The sequence below is a fragment of the Salmo salar genome, chromosome 14 (genome assembly GCF_965601325.2).
Source record: "Salmo salar chromosome 14, fSalSal1, whole genome shotgun sequence".
Classification (NCBI taxonomy): domain Eukaryota; kingdom Metazoa; phylum Chordata; class Actinopteri; order Salmoniformes; family Salmonidae; genus Salmo; species Salmo salar.
Window position 1 is genome coordinate 76,010,942 of NC_138304.1, and position 22,092 is coordinate 76,033,033.

Sequence of the window (22,092 nt, forward strand, 5' to 3'; positions counted from 1 at the left end):
CTAATTGCCTATAATTTCCACCTGTTGTCTATTCCATTTGCACAACAGCATGTGAAATGTATTGTCAATCAGTGTTGCTTTTGTGTGATTGACTTAGAGTTACATTGTGTTGTTTAACCTGTTATGGCTAGGGGGCAGTATTTTCATGGCTGGATAAAAAACGTACCCGATTTAATCTGATTATTAGTCCTGCCCAGAAACTAAAATATGCATATAATTATTAGCTTTGGATAGAAAACACTCCAAAGTTTCTAAAACTGTTTGAATGGTGTCTGTGAGTATAACAGAACTCATTTGGCAGGCCAAAACGTGAGAAGATTCTGTACAGGAAGTACCCTGTCTGACCATTTCTTGAACTTCTTTGCCATCTCTATCCATTACAAAGGATCTCTGCTCTAACGTGACACTTCCTACGTCTTCCATAGGCTCTCAGAGCCCGGGAAAAACCTGAATGTCGTCATTCCAGCCCCAGGCTGAAACACATTATCGCCTTTCTCAAGTGGCCGATCAAGGGACTGTGGGCTTAGGCGCGTGCACTGGCCGCCCCCGTCTTTGTGTTTTTTCCTCTGTTTACAGAAAAGGAGATTCCCGGTCGGAATATTATCGCTTTTTTACGAAATAAATTGCATAAAAATTGATTTTAAACAGCGGTTGACATGCTTCGAAGTACGGTAATGGAATATTTAGAATTTTTTTGTCACGAAATGCGCCATGCGCGCGACCCTGATTTACCATTTCGGATAGTTTCTGGAACGCACGAACAAAACGCCGCTATTCGGATATAACGATGGATTATTTTGGACCAAACCAACATTTGTTATTGAAGTAGCAGTCCTGGGAGTGCATTCTGACGAAGACAACAAAAGGTAATCAAACTTTTGTAATAGTAAATCTGATTTTGGTGAAGGCTAAACTTGCCGGGTGTCTAAATAGCTAGCCCGTGATGGCTGGGCTATGTACTTAGAATATTGCAAAATGTGCTTTCACCAAAAAGCTATTTTAAAATCGGACATATCGAGTGCATAGAGGAGTTCTGTATCTATAATTCTTAAAATAATTGTTATGCTTTTTGTGAATGTTTATCGTGAGTAATTTAGTAAATTGTTAGTAAATTCCCCGGAAGTTTGCGGGGGGTATGCTAGTTCTGAACATCACATGCTAATGTAAAAAGCTGTTTTTTATATAAATATGAACTTGATTGAACAAAACATGCATGTATTGTATAACATAATGTCCTAGGTGTGTCATCTGATGAAGATCATCAAAGGTTAGTGCTGCATTTAGCTGTCTTCTGGGTTTTTGTGACATTATATGCTAGCTTGAAAAATGGGTGTCTGATTATTTCTGGCTGGGTACTCTGCTGACATAATCTAATGTTTTGCTTTCGCTGTAAAGCCTTTTTGAAATCGGACAGTGTGGTTAGATTAACGAGAGTCTTGTCTTTAAAATGCTGTGAAATAGTCATATGTTTGAAAAATTTAAGTTTTCGGATTTTAGAGGAATTTGTATTTCGCGCCACGCCCATCATTGGATATTGGAGCAGGTGTTCCGCTAGCGGAACGTCTAGATGTAAGAGGTTTTAAGTGTTCCCTTTATTTTTCTGAGCAGTGTATATTCAGGCCTGATGACGTGAATAAAATAAATAAAAGAATGAAAAAAGCTTTGCCATCATTACATTTTGCTGAGCAGTCACACACATTCATTTATAAGCATTTGTCTTATGCTTGGGCAGAAAGTTGACATTTTTGGGTACAGGTCCAAGCAGCATTCCACTGTGGAGAAGGGAACATATGATTGACTATTATTAAAAAAAACTTTTCCATGAAACTATTCAGCGTGTTGTGTGTAGTTGGAAAAGATATTCAGCTGCTTTTAAAAAATGAAACATGTTGCAAGCTGCAATTTTTTTTTTTTTTACATGAAATAGGGACATTCTTCTCTTCTCCCCTGCAACTCTTCCCCAGGTCCTTAGTGTACACGAGAAAGCGAGTGAGGAATGTGCCGGTCTAGCACTGGTTCTGTACTGCTGCTTTTCATTTCATGGCCAAGTTTGCAAATAAATAATAGATACAAATTATATACTTACTCATGGTATACAGTACCAGTCAAAAGTTTGGAAATACCTACTCATTCCAGGATTTTTCTTTATTCTACATTGTAAAATAATAGTCAAGACATCACAACTATGAAATAACACATGGAATAATGTAGTAACCCCAAAAAAGTGTTAAAGAAATCTAAATATATTTCAGATTGAGATTCTTCAAAGGAGCCAACCTTTTCCTTGACAGATTTGCACACCCATGGCATTCTCTCAACCAGCTTCATGAGGTAGTCACCTGGAATGCGTTTCATTTAACAGGTGTGCCTTGTTAAAAGTTAATTTGTGGAATTCCTTTCCTTCTTAATGCGTTTGAGCCAATCAATTGTGTTGTGACAAGGTAGGGTTGGCAAACAGAAGATAGCCTTATTTGGTAAAAGGCCAAGTCCATATTATGGCAAGAACAACTCAAATAAGCAAACAGAAACAACAGTCCATCATTACTTTAAGACATGAAGATAAGTCAGTCTAGAACATTTCAAGAAGTTTCTTCAAGTGCAGTCGCAAAAACCATCAAGTATGATGAAACTGGCTCTCACGAGGACCGCCACAGGAAAGGAAGACCCAGAGTTACCTTTGCTGCTGAGGATAAGTTCATTAGAGTTACCAGCCTCAGAAATTGCAGCCCAAATAAATGCTTCAGAGTTCAAGTAACAGACACATCAACACCAACTGTTTAGAGGAGACTGCGTGAATCAGGCCTTCATTGTCGAATTGCTGCAAAGAAACCACTACTAAAGAACACCAATAAGAAGAGACTTGCTTGGGCCAAGAAACACGAGCAATGGACTTTAGACCGGTGGAAATCTGTCCTTTGGTCTGATGAGTCCAAATGAGAGATTTTTAGTTCCAACCGTCTTGTCTTTGTGAGATGCAGAGTAGGTGAACGGATGATCTCCACATGTGTGGTTCCCACCATGAAGCATGGAGGTGTGATGGTGCTTTGCTTTTGACACTGCCAGTGATTTATTTAGAATTCAAGGCACACTTAACCAGCATGGCTACCACAGCATTCTGCAGCGATACGCCATCCCATCTGGTTTGTGTTTAGTGGGACTATCATTTGTTTTTCAACAGGACAATGACCCCAAACACACCTCCAGGCTGTGTAAGGGCTATTTGACCAAGAAGGAAAGTGATGGAGTGCTGCATCAGATGACCTGGCCTCCACAATCACCCGACCTCAACCCAATTGAGATGGTTTGGGATGAGTTGGACCGCATTGAAGGAAAAGCAGCCAACAACTGCTTAGCATATGTGGGAACTCCTTCAAGACTGTTGGAAAAGCATTCCGCATGAAGCTGGTTGAGAGAATGCCAAGAGTGTGCAAAGCTGCCATCAAGGCAAATGGTGGCTACTTTGAAGAATCTAAAATATATTTTGATTTGTTTGACCCTTTTTTGGTTACTACATGATTCCACATGTTTTATTTCATAGTTTTGATGTCTTCACTATTATTCTACAATGTAGAAAATAGTAAAAAAATAAAGAAAAACCCTGGAATTAGTAGGTGTGTCCAAACATTTGACTGATACTGTACTTCTACCAGGCCTACTTTGCCGTTAACATTTATTTTGCGATGGTTTTGGGGAAAGTATTTCTGTCAACCCACAAGACTTATCACATCAACTGGCTACACACGGAGTGATAGACAAACGGGCGCACCACACTGACAGACGGGCAATATTGCTGGATATTAATTGGCAGATGTGGTTTTATAAGCCAATAGTGGCTAACCAGGGGTGGGATAAAGTAAATGTTGCGTTGATTAGAAAGTAGCTGGAAGCTTGTGGTGTCTGTTAAAACCTCTTAGGTTTTAACAGACAACATCCGGTGAAGCTGGAGCGCGCCAAATTCAAATTACAAAATTGTAATATTAAACATTCATGAACATACAAATGTCCTACATCATTTAAAAGCTTAACTTCTTGCTAATCCAACCGCGTTGGCAGATTTAAAAAAGGCTTTACGGCGATAGCATACCATGCGATTATCTGAGGACAGCGCCCCGCATACAAAAGATTTAAAAACAAAATCCAAACCAGCAGAGGCGTCACAAGTCAGAAATAGCAATAAAATAAATCACTTACCTTTGAAGATCTTCCTCTGTTTGCAATCCCAAGGATCCCAGCTACACAACAAATGGTCGTTTTGTTCGATAAAGTCCTTCTTTATATGCCAAAAAAATCAGTTTAGTTGGCGCGTCTGATTCAGTAATCCACCCGTTCCACTAGTTCAACATGCATACAAAGGAATCCCAAAAGTTACCAATAAACTTCATCCAAACAAGTCAAACAACGTTTCTAATCAATCCTCAGGTACCCTAATATCTAAATAAATGATACAATTTAAGACGGAATGTAGTATGTTCAATACCGGAGATAAATAACGAGGTGCGCGCCATCATCCACGCGCACCACAAGACTACAGTTAAAATGAGAGCCACCTTGAAAAACTACAACTACTAATTCATTTTTCAAAAAACAAGCCTAAAACCCTTTCTAAAGACTGTTGACATCTAGTGGAATCCATAGGAACTGCAATCTGGGAGCTATTTATTTGTATATCCCACAGACAAGCGTTGAAATGGACAGTGACCTCAAAATAAATTATTCTGGATGGATTTTCCTCGGGTTTTCGCCTGCAATATCAGTTCTGTTATACTCACAAACATTAGTTTTAGAAACTTCAGAGTGTTTTCTATCCAATGCTATCAATTATATGCATATCCTAGCTTCTGGGCCTGAGTGGCAGGCAGTTTACTTTGGGCACGTCATTTATCCGAACGTCCGAACACTGTCCCCTAGCCCTAAGAGGTTTTAATGACAGTTTGCGGTGGAACACGTGAAAATTGCATGTACTTTCATAATTCTTTGGCGAGCTACTCATAGGTGGGCTGCGAGCTACTGGTAGCTCACAATTGACCTGTTGCAGACCCCTGGTATAGGAGGTAATCTATGCTATCTGACAAATGTTAATGGGACAATTGTTTACAGAGCATTAACTGTCCATCTCTCCTTATTTTATTGACTGGTTAAGAAGCCACCATATAAAGTCCTCGAGAACAAGGGTTGAGACAGACATTGCTCTTGCAACCTCCTACTAAGCAATTCTTTATTGGAAGTTTCAACCCCAGAATGAGTCAAGAGATCAATGTGAATGAAAACACGCTGGCTGACAAAATAACCTAGGTTAGGATAGGCAACAGTGATCCTCACCTGATCTTGATTCAGTCCCCTATGTGTTGACTTGCCATGAGACTCCAGGTACTCCCTGCCCATGTAGTAGGGTGGTCGCCCGTTGATCCTCTGTGTCACTCGTTCGAGCAGCCCAACTGGTATGTACTTACAAAGGATAGAGGTTTAGATTGGCATGTCCACATTAAATGTGTTGAGTTGTTGATGTTTACAGCTATAAATTAAATAATATTTTAAGTGGTTGAATTCTACGTTTTGTAAAATATGGCAAATACAGTCCTGCAGGTTCTCTTCAATAATTGTTTGTCCTCATCTACATCAATCTATTGATCAACCTAAAATGCACAAAAAAAACAAATGTGCATGTTTCTAAGCATTACTACAAAGTGTGAATACCACCTGATACTTCCTGTCTATACGAGTACACACCTGCACATGAAGGACAGCCACTCCAGCAGGAAGTTCCTGGTCTTCTCCAGGCCTAGGATGTCCGAGCCCCAGTGCTCCAGGCCGTAGTGGGTGAAGTCAGTCCAGCCGCTCGCTGGACGAGATATCCCAGTCCCGCCGCTCCTTGATCTCTGTGAAAACCCAGTGCTTGATGAGGGTGCCCCTACAGGAGAAGAAAAGTATGAGAGACCTGCTAACCCTGTCCAACTTTTTAGAGTACCAGATGCGCGTGGCAAATTGGAGAGGACGCGCGCTGTGAGAGTCTGATCGCAATAATAGAATTGTACCAAATCAAGTCTATAAAAAGGTTGAAATACTTTCTTTCTTGACAGCATTCCATTAACACATATGGTAAAAGTCGCTAACAAGATGTAATTAGAAAGAACACACAAGGATGCTTTTGTTCTTGGAGTTTTTAAAATTTTATTAAACAAATAATGTTATTTGTTTGAGGTACAAGCGTCTCATACATTGTAAAAAAATGTTTACTCTATGATAACAACAAATGTTTGAAGCAGAGCATCAGTATCAAATAAACATAATAAACAACAAACAAAAAAATTAAAACGTATGATAGGAAACAGTGGGTGAGAACAAATCTTCTGGAGACCTTCAAATGTTCAGGAAATCATTTCCTAGACAGATTTGCCTGGTAGCTAGCAGATTTAGCCTTACACAGCAGTGCATCAGGGTAGACTTCTCAGAGGCTAAAACAGTTCCTCTGACAATCATTGAAACCTTGGTAACGAGGGCACTCAGCATGTCTGTACTGGGGGAGGCTCTGTACTGGGTTTGTTCTTGGGAACGAGACTGAATATTCGTTCGCAGTCTGCATTGCTGTGGAATATGACCAATATCCCCAGCATCACAGCCAAAAGGTGGGAATAGACCATGCCACGTTTCTGACATCTGCATAGGTCTTCAGATCCAGCTTGCCTTGGCCCCAAGTTTAGTCTCTAAACTGTAGTAGAGGAACGCTTGTCACCTATCAAACATGGCCAATCACTAGCGCCTGCTAGTATTGGCTTTTTAGGCATGGTTCCTAATCAACACATAAAGCAAAACCATTTTGAAAACATAAAACAAATGATCGCATCAACACAGACCGCAAACTGTCTACACAAAGCTTAAGTAGGCTACCGCAAAGTGAATCTGAACGCTGTTCGCTTGAAGAGTCCGGTGTTTCAGCCTATTTCTGTGCAGCACATTTTCTAAATTGATAACATCTCAAATCTTGTGCAAAGGCATTTTAGAAGCATTGCCTCTGTAGCTAATACCGGACACTCATTCATTCTTCATCTCCATTTAATGCCAAGATGTTTATATTTATTTTTTATTATACTTTTGTAATGCCTTTTGTGACGTGAATCATAATTACAGTTACAGTCTATCAGGTTTCATGATCCTCGTAATGTTAAGTGGAAAATACAACTAATGGGACGCAGAATTAAATGTATATCACACTTGCACAAATGCGAACAGTTATTTTTCGTATTTGCAATTCATTTCTTTCCCTGGCAAATGTGAGTAAACTGCTGGTACTTTAGAACCCACTGAATGTCCATCTTATGTTCGCTAACTTTAGCTTGAAACAATTACAGGCTGACTTCACTGCTCGCATTGTGTGCGCGAGCGTTGCAAAATAAATGTAGAAATCTATATTATTCAATTATTGCACCCACACTGCTCGTGCGCAACAACGAGCATCTGTGTTGCTAAAATAGAAGTCAGTTCTATTTCTGACGCAGATCGCGCCGCAAGTCCTGCCTCTCCCATCTCCTCATTGGTTCATAGAAGCAGGTACCCACGTGCCATCTCCTCATTGGTTATACCCATGTGGGTGAGTGAAAGACGAAATAGGTCGTTGGCAGTAATGCATGTAATTTATGAAAGTTGCCAATCGCAATATAAAGTCAAGAGAAGAAAAAGCCTGGAAGGAGGAGAGATGACTAGAAACGATTCGGTTGACCGTTTTATGTGTGGATTAATTGGTGGAGTAGAGGACCTTGTGCATTTCAGGTAAAATAACAACTCAATGTTTATATCCCAGGACAAATTAGCTAGCAACAGCAAGCTAGCTAAATAGGACAAATTAGCTAGCAAGTGCAAGCTAGCTAGCTAAATTACCATAAATGTTTAAGGCTTTTCGACCTGTCCCCAAATGAATATAATTGGTTCAGAGTTTGTTTTGATATTTTAATCTGCGTGGACATTCTGAAAGTAGTTTGAGGTCAGTAAGTCACATGACCAAGGAGCTACTGACATTTGAAAGTTTGTAAAATCCATGTAAAAACGTGAGATGAAAATGGACAAACTAAAGGGTGTGCAATATAGAAGTGTAGTCAGTGGACATTCTGAACCTTGTTTGAGGACAGTAGGTCACATGACCAAGGAGCTATTGAAATTTGAAACATTGAAAATTCATGTAAATTGCATGAGATGAAAATGGACAAACTTAAAGGGTGTGCAATGCGTAAGCCCACTGAGTGTACATGCTGAACCTTGTGTGAAGTCAGTAGGTCACACGACCAAGGAGCTATTGAAATTCAAAAATGTAAATAAATAATTTAAAATAGTGCGAGATGTAAATCAACCAAAAAAGGGTTGTGCAATGCTATGCCATCAGGTTAGCTAGAACCAGTTTTGAACGTTTTAGGAGTAATGGTTAAAGAGCTATTGAAATTGAAATTAGAAAATGTTGTCACTATGTTGACAGTCCCTAACTGCTTTTGGTGGACATAAGGAAAACTACAGGCGAATATCCGTTGAATATCCAACCTGAATCTGTCTTTACCTCCGTAGCTGACAGTCGGCAAACTCAGCATCACAACAAACAGGAGGGACAGACACGGAGTAGCTACGTTGAATAATGATGTATTAATCTCCATGTCCGTTGACACAAACTCCGTACATGTCTGTGTGTTGCCGCTTGAGAATCGGGATGTTAGATTTACACAGTGGATTTATTTTTTATTAAAATGTAAACTTTTTTTTATAATAATCAGGCCCTATTCATTTCTGCGTACCTTTAACTCGGATCTTGTACCTGCATACATGGACAGATAATTGCGTAGTTGTACACAAAATGCATGCATTTTGGCAGGTCTGGTTTACAACCAGAGCTGGAGTCAATTAAAGATGCACTATGGTGAAATCACGCCGCCATTTCATGGTTACAAAAGTTCTAATAGTTTGCCTAATTTCACTTTATGTGACAAAATAAGTGTAACAGTATAGCTTCTGTCCCTCTCCTCGCCCCAACCTGGGCTTGAACCAGGGACCTTCTGCACACATCAACAACTGACACCCACGAAGCACCGTTACCCATCGCGCCTCTTACAGAGCAAGGGGAACAACTACTTCAGGTCTCAGAGCGAGTGACGTCACCGATTGAAACGCTATTAGGGCGCACCACCGCTAACTAGCTAGCCATTTCACATCGGTTACATAAGCAAGTATAGTGTAGAGAATCATTGTACCATCTAAACCACTGTGAAATATATTTTCTATAACCAAACATTATCAGCTGGTGTACAGAACCGAAAGTAAGAGACGCAAAAATTACCAATTAGCATAGAAATAGCTCACATAGTGTCACGATCGTCGTAATAATTGGACCAAGGCGCAGCATGATTAGCGTTCCACATCTTTATTATAAAGTGAAACATAGCAAAATACAAAAACAGTAAATGAACAAACGAAACGTGATGACAGTGAAGTGCAAATAGGCACCTACACAAAAACAAGATCTCACAAACACAGGTGAGAAAAATAACTACTTAAATATGATCCCCAATTAGAGACAACGATTACCAGCTGCCTCTAATTGTGAGTCATACAAATCAAACATAGAAATAATAACCTAGAACCCCACATAGAAATAATAAACTAGAATACCCCCCAGTCACGCCCTGACCTACTTCACCAAAGAGAAACAATGGCTCTCTATGGTCAGGGCGTGACACATAGAACATATCTACTGCTTCTTAGACTTGCTTTCAATGAGTATAACAGATCTATAACTTACATTTCTATGTGTATTTGGTCGGGTCGTCCCAAAAAGTAACATATTGCAGCTTTAAGGCAGGGGCTCTCAAACCTCATCTCGGGGACCCCCCAAACTTTCCATGTATATTAACTAATCCAAGGCAAACATACCTGATTACAATTTTCAACTAATCATCAAGCCCTTGACTAGGTGAGTTAGTTCAGGGCTACAACAAAATTGTGAAATGTCTGGGGGGTCCCCGACGAGAGGTTTGAGAACCACTGAATTAAGGGTTAAGGGACTGAATTGGATGTGCGTCCCATCTCAAATCAACCCTTAGCCCAAGATTGTACAGACAGTGGCAAGTCAAATTCAAGAACTTAAGTACTTTTTCAAGCACTAATACCTATTTTAAAAGGACCAATTTCTAACAGTTTGTATTGTGCAATTGTTTTTAGTCGCCACCAGATGGCAGTAAATGACCTCAACCTCATGAAAAAAATGTAATATGTACAATTCATCACAAGTTCTACTCAATAATGTGTTTCACTACTTATTTACTATATACATGAGAGGAAAGTCAGTACTAATGATGTAATTTGAGTAGTGATGAGCAGAGTTTTGGGAGATGCCTACTGGTGAAAAGGATTACTTTATCCTATCCTAGGTATTCCTTAAAGAGGTGGGGTTTCAGGTGTCTCCGGAAGGTGGTGATTGACTCCACTGTCCTGGCGTCGTGAGGGAGCTTGTTCCACCATTGGGGTGCCAGAGCAGCGAACAGTTTTGACTGGGCTGAGCGGGAACTGTGCTTCCTCAGAGGTAGGGAGGCGAGCAGGCCAGAGGTGGATGAACGCAGTGCCCTTGTTTGGGTGTAGGGCCTGATCAGAGCCTGAAGGTACGGAGGTGCCGTTCCCCTCACAGCTCCGTAGGCAAGCACCATGGTCTTGTAGCGGATGCGAGCTTCTACAGGAAGCCAGTGGAGAGAGCGGAGGAGCGGGGTGACGTGAGAGAACTTGGGTAGACATTATTACAATAAGTATTCAGACCCTTTACTCAGTACTTTGTTGAAGCACCTTTGGCAGCGTTTACAGCCTCGAGTCTTCTTGGTTATGACGCTTCAAGCTTGGCACACCTTTATTTGGGGAGTTTCTCCAATTCTTCTCTGCAGATCCTCTCAAACTCTGTCAGGTTGGATGGGGAGCATTGCTGCACACCTATTTTCAGGTCTTCCCAGAGATGTTAGATCGGGTTCAAGTCTGGACACTGGCTGGGCCACTCAAGGACATTCAGAGACTTGTCCCGAAGCCACTCCTGCATTGTCTTGCCGGTGTGCTTCGGGTCATTGTCCTGTTGGAAGGTGAACCTTCGCCTCAGTCTGAGGCCCTGAGCGCTCGATCAGGTTTTCATCAAGGATCTCTCTGTCCTGACTAGTCTCCCAGTCCCTGCCGCTGAAAAACACCCCCACAGTATGATGCTGCCACCACCATGCTTCACTGTAGGGGTGGTGCCAGGTTTCCTCCAGACGTGACGCTTGGCATTCTAGCCAAAGAGTTCAACCTTGGTTTCATCAGACCAGAGAATCTTGTTTCTCATGGTTAGTGTATTTAGATGCCTTTGGCAATCTCCAAGCGGACTGTCATGTGCCTTTTACTGAGGAGTGGCTTCCGTCTGGCCACTACCATAAAGGCCTGATTGGTGGAGTGCTGCAGAGATGGTTGTCCTTCTGGAAGGTTCTATTTCCACAGAGGAACTCTGGAGCTCTTTCAGAGTGACCATCGGGTTCTTGGTCACCTCCCTTAACCAAAGGCTCTTCTCCCCCTATTGCTCAGTTTGGCTGCGCTGCCAGCTCTAGGAAGAATCTTGGTTGTTCCAAACTTCTTCCATTTAAGAATGATGGAGGCCACTGTGTTCTTGGGGACAGTCAATGCTGCAGAAATGTTTTGGTACCCTTCCCCAGATCTGTGTCGACACAATCCCGTCTCAGAGCTCCTAGGACAATTCCTTCAACCTCATGGCTTGGTTTTTGCTCTGACATGCACTGTCAACTGTGGGACCTTATAGACAGGTGTGTGCCTTTCCAAATCATGTCCAATCAATTGAATTTACCACAGGTGGACTCGAATCAAGTTGTAAAAACATCTCAAGGATGATCAATGGAAACAGGATGCACCTGAGCTTAATTTCAAGGGTCTGAATACTTATGTAAGTAAGATATTTCTGTTTTTTATACATTTGCAAAAATGTCTTAACAGTTTTTGCTTTGTCATTATGGGGTTGTGTGTGTAGATTGATGAGGGGAAAAAAATATGTAATACATTTTAGAATAAGGCCATAACGTAACAAAATGTGGAAAAAGTTAAGGGGTCTGAATACTTTCGAATGCACTGTCTATTCTTTTCCATTAAGATACCAACCTTTCCAGCATAATACCCAAAACTTTAATCTCTCTAACCTTCATGGCGTCATCGTAAAACAAAATGTCCCCATTACCTGCATAGAAGAGAGATTAGGTTTAACAGGTGCACACACACAAACATGCATGCACGAACATACACACTTTGTGAGATTGAGTTGCCGGGCGACCCATCCTCCATTACAGAGCTTACTACTCGCTAATGTTCAATCAATAATGAATAAACTTGAATTCAGTGTGAGGATCTCCTTCCAGTTGGACATCAGATTCTGCAGCATACATTGTTTCACTGAGGCTTCGCTTTCCTTCGACAACCAAATGGATTATATACAACCAATGGGTTTTACAGTTCATCGAGGGGACAGAAAGCAGGCTTTCTCTGGCAAGAACAAAGGCGAAGGGCTCCATTTTCTGATCAACAACAAGTGGTGCAACAGGGGAAACGTACAGGAACTTGCAAGCTTCTGCTCTCCCAATTTGGAATACTTGGTCATCAAATGTCGCCCTTTTTACCTTCCGAGAGAGTTCTCAGGGATTATCGCCATATGCGGCAGGTAGCCTAGCGGTTAAACTCTTTGGGCCAGTTACCAAAAACATCGTAGGTTATGTCACATTTTACATTGTTGGTCATGTCACACAGTTATGCCACATTTATGAACCCTTTATAAAGCATGAAACCTTTATAAACTGCACGTAATTTAAAGCGGGAACATTATTTGTATTGTTTCTTTCACTTCCCTTTGGCCTGAGCTGTTAAAGTTTAGAGTTTAAGAATTTCACTGTTATTACATCTGCATCTGACTAATAAAATCTCTAAATCTAACTCAAAGAGTGGGATGGGGCTGGCGAGTTGGGAGCAGGTATTAATGTAGGTATTAATGTAGTCCCAGTCAGCTGACTTGGTATAGCGCTGTTCCCTGGACCTACCATGCAACTACATAGATACTTGAAATTACTCTTATGCTACACATCCCTGACACAACCAAGACCCCAACAATACACAACAGTTTACTTAGGCTAGATCGATTTAGGATTCAGCATTACATTCTGACACACGTGATCATGGACACCACCCACTTCTTCATCTCTGGGAGGAGTTTGTGCGCGATGTTGGCCTTATCATGAACGCCTGTCCTGAACGAATCTTGACAGTCAATGGAACATCCAGAACCAGAGGACAGAACAACCAAGTCCCTTTACATACCAGAACTGAGTTCAAGTAATATTTATTTTCTTTCAAATGCTTTGAGCGTTTTATTGAGCCTGCATCGAGTGCAACATGTCCAATACCATAGTTGAGCAAATAAGGAATTATACTATATATAGAAGCATCGCTTACAGAGTTCATTCCTCGGATGATTTGCTCAAACGTGTTGGTGCACATCAGACCACAACCTCCGCCCTAAGGAAAGGGAAAACCATATTATTCATCTGTTTTAGAGGGCTGGTTTTCCCAGACACAGATTAAGACTAATCCTGGACTAAAAAGCAAGCTCAATGGAGAATGTCCATTGAAATACCTTATTTCGGTCCTCACGCGATAGATTCAGAAGTTTACCTTCTTGCACACAAGGTCAATGGGACACCCCGAGTTGATGTCCACAAAGTCCACGTCAATTTTGTTGTTGAGTAGCTCTGTACATCTGGTCATTGCGTCAGGAATGTGTCACGTCCTGACCAGTATAGAGTATATTTGATTATTGTAGTTTGGTCAGGACGTGGCAGAGGGGAGTTGATGTATGTTTATGGGGTTTGTCACTGGTCTATGTCTCGTTAATTAGGGTTGGACTCTCAATTGAAGGCAGGTGTGTTGAGTTGCCTTTGATTGGGAGTCCTATATAGTAGGGTGTGTTTGTCTTTGTGTTTCATGGGTAGTTGTTTTTTGCACTGCTAGTTATAGCCTGCGAAACTGTCTCCTGTCGTGTTGTCTGCATTTGTTGTTTTTCTGTGATCAACGTGTTTAATAAACATGATGTTGAGCACACAACCTGCTGCGTATTGGTCCACGTTCTCTGACAGTGATTTCGCAATATCGTCAGAAGACGAGGAACGTGACAGAATGAACCCCAAATATAAGATTGTTTTAAACAAAGTAAATGCAAACAAACACTACAGCCTCTAAACATGGTTAAAATTGTAATTGGATTATTTTATAAATAATTTTGGCATTATTGTCAGTCCTTGCATCCATAGCTCTGTCTATCCCTCAGCTTTTTACAAAAACATAGGTGGGATGACTTTGTTATTGTTTCAATTAAGGATTCTACCTATAAAATGTAACAGTTTCAAATACCTTTGCTTTGAGCTCAAATGCCCAGGAGGACAAATCTGAAATGGACTAAAATGATCCCCATCTTTCCCATTCATTTCAGATTGAGGAAAATAGCTAGATCCACACAACAAATGAGAGACAGACTAACCTAAAAAAAATGTCTGAAACTTTGGCGTGATCTACTACCACTTCCACGACTATCACTTTTAGAACCGGCATGGGGTGGAACAAGCTTAAGCATACTGCCCAGAACAAAGTGCAATGGACAGGAGTTATCGATGGCCTATGCTCCCTGAGTACTCAGATTGTCATTGCTAATCCGGTTTAAAAAAAATACTAATCTAAGTATTACTTTCGTTCTCGTGTCTTTTGAGGAGCGCCCATTCGGACAACTGGCCCTGCAGCAGGTTGGTACACATGGCCATCTTCCCACACGTAATGTCAGCGCAGAAGCGTTTGCATATACGACGGAAAGGCAGGTTTCCACACAGAGGAATGAATACATTTTATTAGATAATTCTAAAATACATAATGCAGAACACAACACACAAAATCATAGAGTACATGAAACACAATAAAGTTGTGATCCTCTTTGGAGTATGGTTAGTATGAAATATCAAGCCATTAGACTGTGCACATTGGGTCAGTTTCCAAGACCCAGAACAAGCTTATTCCTGGACTAAGAAACTTTTAAAAATAGATTCAGTTGAGCTTGGGTTTCAGTCCAGGAGTAGGAATAATCTTAGTCTGGGAAAGTGGCCAATTCTGTTCCAAGGACCAATTTACTGTTGTTAAGGGAGCAAGATACAGCTTGTCTTTGAAGTCCACCTTTAGGAAGAATAAAAACAATCTATTCATAAATGTACTATTTGGTTTATACAACTTCTTAATATTAAAATGGGTTGTTAATGTTTAAATGAGCCTAATATACAAAGTGCCACTCAGATCCCCGACATGCAAGACAAAATACCTTGCAGCTCAAATGTACCAGCTTCTTTTCACATTGTAGTAGCTTTATGACATCAGCATCAGTCAATGCCCAATGGTCTTCACTAGAGCCAGGTTCTCCTGGCTAACCTGCAATTTTCCAAAAGGTAAACAACTTGTCAAGGAAAAACTTCTAGACACCATAAAATAAATGCACAGCCATGGGAAGAGCTTCCCCCCTTTTTATAAATAAAAAAAATTATATATATATTTTTTTTTTAAATCGCACAGATCTATTATATTTCCCAGCCAGGCAGTTTTTTCCTTGCCACTGTCACCAGTCACCTCTAATTGCTCTTCGAAGATTAAGGCCCAGGTTGATGTTAAGCGCCCTGTGACAAATGGAGTAGTAGTCATAGTGTAATAGTGTTGTTACTATACGTCAGTTCCCTGGTTGTCTGTTTGTGGTTTCTCCCCTTCAGAACACCGAGTGAACCTCCAATGAGCAGCAGTTATCAGCTAAGGGAGAGAAAACATTGAACTCTCAGATAATTAACATGAACACCTGATCAGCATGAAAATCAGATTATAAATATTTAATAATTTAATTAATCCATTAATTTATTCTAACACCATCTCTGCACCTGATAAGTCCTTACAAATTGTAAAGCTACTTGAAGTAGAATTTGGCATTGAGAGTTGTACACAAAGAAAACTGACCAAACAAAAACATATGGCCAATTCTGCAGCTAAAAACAGTGAAATTACTGCGAATCAGTCGGTGATACATCACACCACCACCATGGGTGAGTTCACTTGGAACCAAACAGAAGCAAAAGGGGAGGGACCTACCTGAATTTGACCAATAGATACTATTTTTGTTGCAAACCATTTTCTGTTACAAAACATTTTGCTACGGTGTGTGACTAATGAATACAACCCAGGCGACATACCTTTCCCACATAATGGCAGACCCATCAAGCCTTACCGTTCTCTGCTGCTGCTGCCTTTATCCAGCCTTCTCCTGCTTTGTTTGTGTCCACCTTTGAAAATGGTCTTCGTGTAGGCGTCACCTTCTTGTGGAGGCGCCACTGCAGGTCCTTGTCCAGCCTATTCCTCACTGGCGTTCTCCTTTCCATGGCTTTCACGCGCTCCTCGTTCACTAGGTTTTTGAGGTCAGCGCTAGTGTGGGCCCAGGCAAACTGGCAGCTCAGGCCGTAGTGGCACTTCCCAAAAGTGTCAGAGGTAGCAGTGCTCTCCAACGTCGGCGGGCTTGGAGGCCATCTTTATTTTACCTTTATTTAACTAGGCAAGTCTGTCACAACGTCCACAGAAGGTGGCGCCACTCCCCGGTCGGGCGGCGCTCGGTGGTCGTCGTCGCCGGCCTACTAGCTGCCACCGATCCATGTTTCATGTGTCTGTTGGTTATGTCTGTTTAGTATGCACCTGTTCCTTGTTTGTAATTAGTGGGAGAGTATTTCGTTTGTCTGTTTCTTGTTTGGGATTTGTGCGGGATTGTTCTGTGTTACGTTGAGGTTAAGGACTGGATGATTTTTCCTATGTGTTTTATTTACACAACATTTTTGATAGGCTGTAGGGTTGCCGGGCTGCGCCCCGTGTATTTTTTTTTTAGTTTGTAGCTGTTCTCCCTCTTGGTTGTGGTTTGCACCCTGCCTAGTCGTTGTATTCACTCTGGACATTATTAAATATATATTCTACGGACATTTCGTCTCCTGCGCCTGACTTGCCCGTTTCCCGCTCCTTGAGATACGTGACAAAGTCAGTTAAGAACAAATTCTTATTTTCAATGACGGCCTAGGAACAGTGGGTTAACTGCCTTGTTCAGGGGCATAACGACAGATTTTTATGTTAGTTCGGGGATTCAATCTTGCAACCTTTTGGTTACTAGTCCAACACTCTAACCACTAGGCTACCTGCCGCATGTACACCACAATGTCATGGAAGAACTTGCATTTGTCGCCATAGACACATTTGGTCTCACACTCCTGGGGGGAAAAAATATATAAAATTGGTGTTGATAAACAATTAGGTCTACAGGAAACTCAATTGAGCATGCTCCTGATAGGTAAAGGAAAAACATCACTGAATGACTTGGGGGGATTTCTAAGATGGAAAGTCCCAGGTTGCATGAATAGTAGTTGGCCCTTTCATCTATCCCCTAAAGTGGCATTCCTACCTGAATAATGGAAGGACACAGTCTGTTTTCGTAGCTCGTGGGTTTCATGTGCGGCCTGGACTTGTCCTGCTCTCGCATTCGCTTGCTGTCCTGTTTCCCCGTCCTCTCCTGCTCATCCGGGTCAACTTTCATTTTTTTCTTTTGAGGCTCTTCCATAGAGTCCTCTGCAGTCTCCTTTGGTCCTGCATCACCGCTGGCCTTGTTACCGTTAGGACCCTTCCCCCCCAGAGTCCAGTAATTCATGGAATTTTTCTTTCGTTGTGAGAAACCTGAAAAACAGAGAATGCTAAATCACATTGACATATAATTGAGACAAATCAATAGGTATGCCTAATACTTTTAGATTCCCCCTTTTGGTCTGATATTTTTAATTGTGTAGTTTCTCTCATTGATGCCTGTTCCATCAGTACTCATGTCAGACTGGTGATGGTCTGGGGCAGGGGTGGCCAATTGTATTCACATAGGGCCATTGTGGGTGCAAGCTTTTGTTCCAGCCAAGCACACTTACTGAGTTTTAACGGCAGCTCTGCCTTTATCAGTCCCATTCATCCCATGCCCATGGCTTTCTGTGGGTATATTTGGGGTTGTCTCAGTCTCCATAAATCCCTCTGAAATAAACATCTGTTAGGGTTTAACCAACTATTTGTTTGCATAACCAATATAATACAACTATTTAAACCTATATAATAAAATTAGTTGTGGTGCATAACTTATGAATACTAATGCTAAACATAAAAGGTTTATATTGTATTAACATAGTCATGTCTATTATATGTCGCTCAATCTAACTGGAGAGTTGCTGGCTAGTAGTGTAGGCTGAGTAGACTCGTGACACACACACACACACACACACACATGCCTGGTTGTGGGGCCGCTCAAGGACAGGTGTATGTGAGGAACTGATAGAGGGGAGAATGGCTGTGGCACAAGAACAGGCACTGTCCTTGGGTGTCTGACTCTCGGGTACACACACGAAGATAAGCTAGAAGACAACTATGCCTGGCAACAAAGATGCGTCTAGAGGCTGGGACCAGCCTGCACGCCAACGATAGGCTGGAGTAAGTCTAAACCACACCCAAGCCTCTACTATGACAGGCCCTCAGGGAGAGGGAACTACACCTGTCAAGAAGTATTAAAGGAAGAACTTATGTCATTTCAGTTCTCTGTTTTGCCCTGCGAGGTGTTACAGGGAGCCCGTATATACAAACCACCTATTTACCCTTCAAGGGTTTGCATTAATTAAAGTACAAAGAAATCAGAAGTTACTACGTGCTGACTATTTTGTTCCGATACCAGATCGAATTGACGCAACTTAACACATCTCAGTAGACTAATGATTAGTTGGTAAACTACCTAGCATTATTTGCTAACGTGGCAGACAGTTGCTTGCTTGCACACTTAGAGGAGACACTGGGCTCGGCCTTTGGCTGGCTTGAACATGGGTGGTATCTTTACTTACAATGCATTATGGCTAGCTATAAATCCATGTGTCCGCAACAGAATACTACTGCAATGTGTCAGTAGCACACATTCTGAAAAACAATAACCATAGGTATTATGATAAAACGATACACTTCCAGAAACTTCATGACAACAAGTTAACCATAGCTACCTAGCTAAACTTTTTTTTAACATTAAATGCACTATGCATTATATGGGTTGAATGCTGTAACAACACAGAATAAAACAATTATTAATGAAAGACAAAATCAACATTTTAGTAGTTCATCAAAGTATATAAGGCATGTGACTGCTGAATACCAACTATCAATCAATTAGATCATGTATTTTTAGGCAGAGATACCTCGCAAAGCAACTGCTCTCTGGATTGCATAAAATGTAGCTGGCATAAAAAAGAAACAGACCTGACAAGTAGGCTTGCAATAGATTATGGTCATTGTAGTTAATTACCACGTTTTCTGCGCTAAACTGTATCAAATATTGGGTTTGATCTGATTTATCTCTGGGGAAACTTCATTGAGCTCACAAAAAACTAAAACTAAATTGTATTCAATTTATTGAACCAACGTTGGTCAATTAGTAGTTTAAAAACCGAAAGATAACCGAAATGTTAATCGCTGCTAAAAAAAAAAACTTTGTTTTAAACAAAATTGTGTCGAGGTTTTTTGGTATTTCAGACAACAGAGGACGCTGTTGCCTGATGAAGATTTGGGCCCAAAATTGTTACATGCCTTCACATCCATGGCCTGACGCCTGACTACACATCCCCACACCCACTTGCCGAACGCAATTCGCTTCGGTGCCCCGCCACAATATTGTAGCAAATTCGTGGGGTAGCACCAACCGGGACTCCAAACCGGGTTCAGCAACTGTCAACGCAACACAAGTTACGCCAAGAGATCCAAAGAGGTCGCTACAATAACAAACATCCGATGTTTGCTGGCATGATGTTACTGAGATGAACATACATTAAATTACTTTGCGTGTGTGCAGTAGGTGCCTCTGTACTCTCGGCACAGCTTTAAGCCATGTTATATTATGTATTCAGAGGCCTTTTCCCTTCAGCAGAAAGACCCTCTGCTAGTGATAGTGGCTTACATTTAGCATGAAACACTTGTCACACAAGGGAGGTAAAACTTTCTGGGGAACAGGTCTAGGCACCAACTTTGAAAAGGGTCTTGTTTTGCTCTTTCAAGAGAGAAATGGTAGGTTGTTAATCCTTCAGCCTGAATAATATATGTAGGCTCTTGTTTCTCTGGCCTACAGTCCAGTTAGCCTTGTTTATTCAAGTATACTGAACCAAAATATAAAAGCAACATGCAAGAAGTTCAACGATTTTACTGAGTTAGAGTTCTTATTAGGAAATCAGGCAATTTAAATAAATACATTAGGCCCTAATCTATGGATTTTACAGAACTGAGCAGGGGCACAGCCATGGGTGGGCCTGGGAAGGCATCAGCGCACCCACTTGGGAGCCAGTTACAACAGATGTAATTGAGGAGTATTTCTGTCTGTAATAAAACCCTTTCATGAGGAAAAACTCACAGCAATGCTCCTCAGTTACATCTGTTGTCAGACAATCTCACAGGTGAAGAAACCGGATGTGGAGGTCTTAGGCTGGCGTGGTTACACGACTATTACGTTCTCCCCTCGGGTGTAGCTCGTCTGAGGAGGAGACGTAAATGCCTGGGCCTAAACACACCAGGTAATACAGATGAAAAGGGAAGAAATGTGGGGTGCAATGAGCGATAAATAAATCAGACCACAACCAGAACTCAATTTTAACCCTCAGGGGATGTTTAGTGAATTAGTTAAATAAACAATATAACACACCCATAAATAATTAATAAGAAACAAAACAACCACAACAAGGGAAGGTAAGAGAAGGGAAATGTTTGGGTTCGGGGTCCAAGTAATGAAAATAAACAAAAGGTCCCTCCTCTTCTACACACCTAATCCTTCCTAACACATTCTAAACCCTAACCCACTGTCCTACCTGGTTCCAATGAAAATACAAGGGTGACACCCGCCCGGCTAACCTAGTGTATAAAACAATGGGTTATCTACGTGAGAATGTACACCCATGGGCAGATCTACCTTTTCCCTTCTCCAGGACCTAGGTAGGGTGGAGCGCCTCAGGAGGACAGGCTGAAACACAAGGAAATTAACACAAATAATCAAACAAAAAACAAGTGTCCTCTCTCTCTCTCCCCCTCCTCTCTTCTCTTCTCACACGGCAAACAGATATCCTCTCTGTAATCAGCTACAGCCACGCCCACCATCGTTAGCCGCAACTCGGTACACCTGTAATGCCCAAGACAAACACACTAGCAGGGGAAAAATGGGGAACAAGAAAAACGTAACACGTAACAACGACATACTGCCAAATTCTCTAAAACCATATTGGAGGCTGCTAATGGAAGAGAAAATAACATTAAATTCTCTGGCAACCGCTCTGGTGGACATTCCTGCAGTCAGCATGCCAATTGCATGCTCCATCAAAACTTCAGACATCTGTGGCATTGTGTTGTGTGACAAAATTGCACATTTTAGACTGGCCTTTTATGTCCCCAGCACAAGGTGCACCTGTGTAATTATCATGCTGTTTAATCAGCTTCTTCATATGCCACACCTGTCAGGTGAATGGATTATCTTGACAAACGAGAAATGCTCACTAACAGGGATGTAAACAAATTTGTGCACAAAATTTGAGAGAAATAAGCTTTTCAGATGTATTGAACATTTCTGGGTTATTTTTATTTCAGCTCATGAAACATGTTGACCAACACTTTACATGTTGCGTTTATATTTTTGTTCAGTGTAAATAACTAAATCATAAAATAAATCCTAAATAAATACGTAAATGATGTTAGATAAAATACTGTATGTTGCTAATGCATTGCTTCAAACATGATCTCTCATTGCAGGGGACAGAAAGTGTTTTTGAGTAACCAGTTTTGATCAATGCCTTATGTAGAAATGATGTTATGTTATTGCCCGTGCAAAGTCAAACCAGTATGTGATTCATGACAGCTTCATAAATTCTTTGTACCTATCACCTTCATTGTCAAAATTCCCAAAGGCAAACT

General features: G+C 41.2%; 1 pseudogene; it reads right to left on the reverse strand.

Moving 5' to 3' along the window:
* Positions 1 to 1,699: 1,699 nt before the first annotated feature.
* On the reverse strand, positions 1,700 to 18,142 carry LOC106569857 (tRNA-dihydrouridine(47) synthase [NAD(P)(+)]-like; annotated as a pseudogene).
* Between the last annotated feature and the right edge of the window lie 3,950 nt (positions 18,143 to 22,092).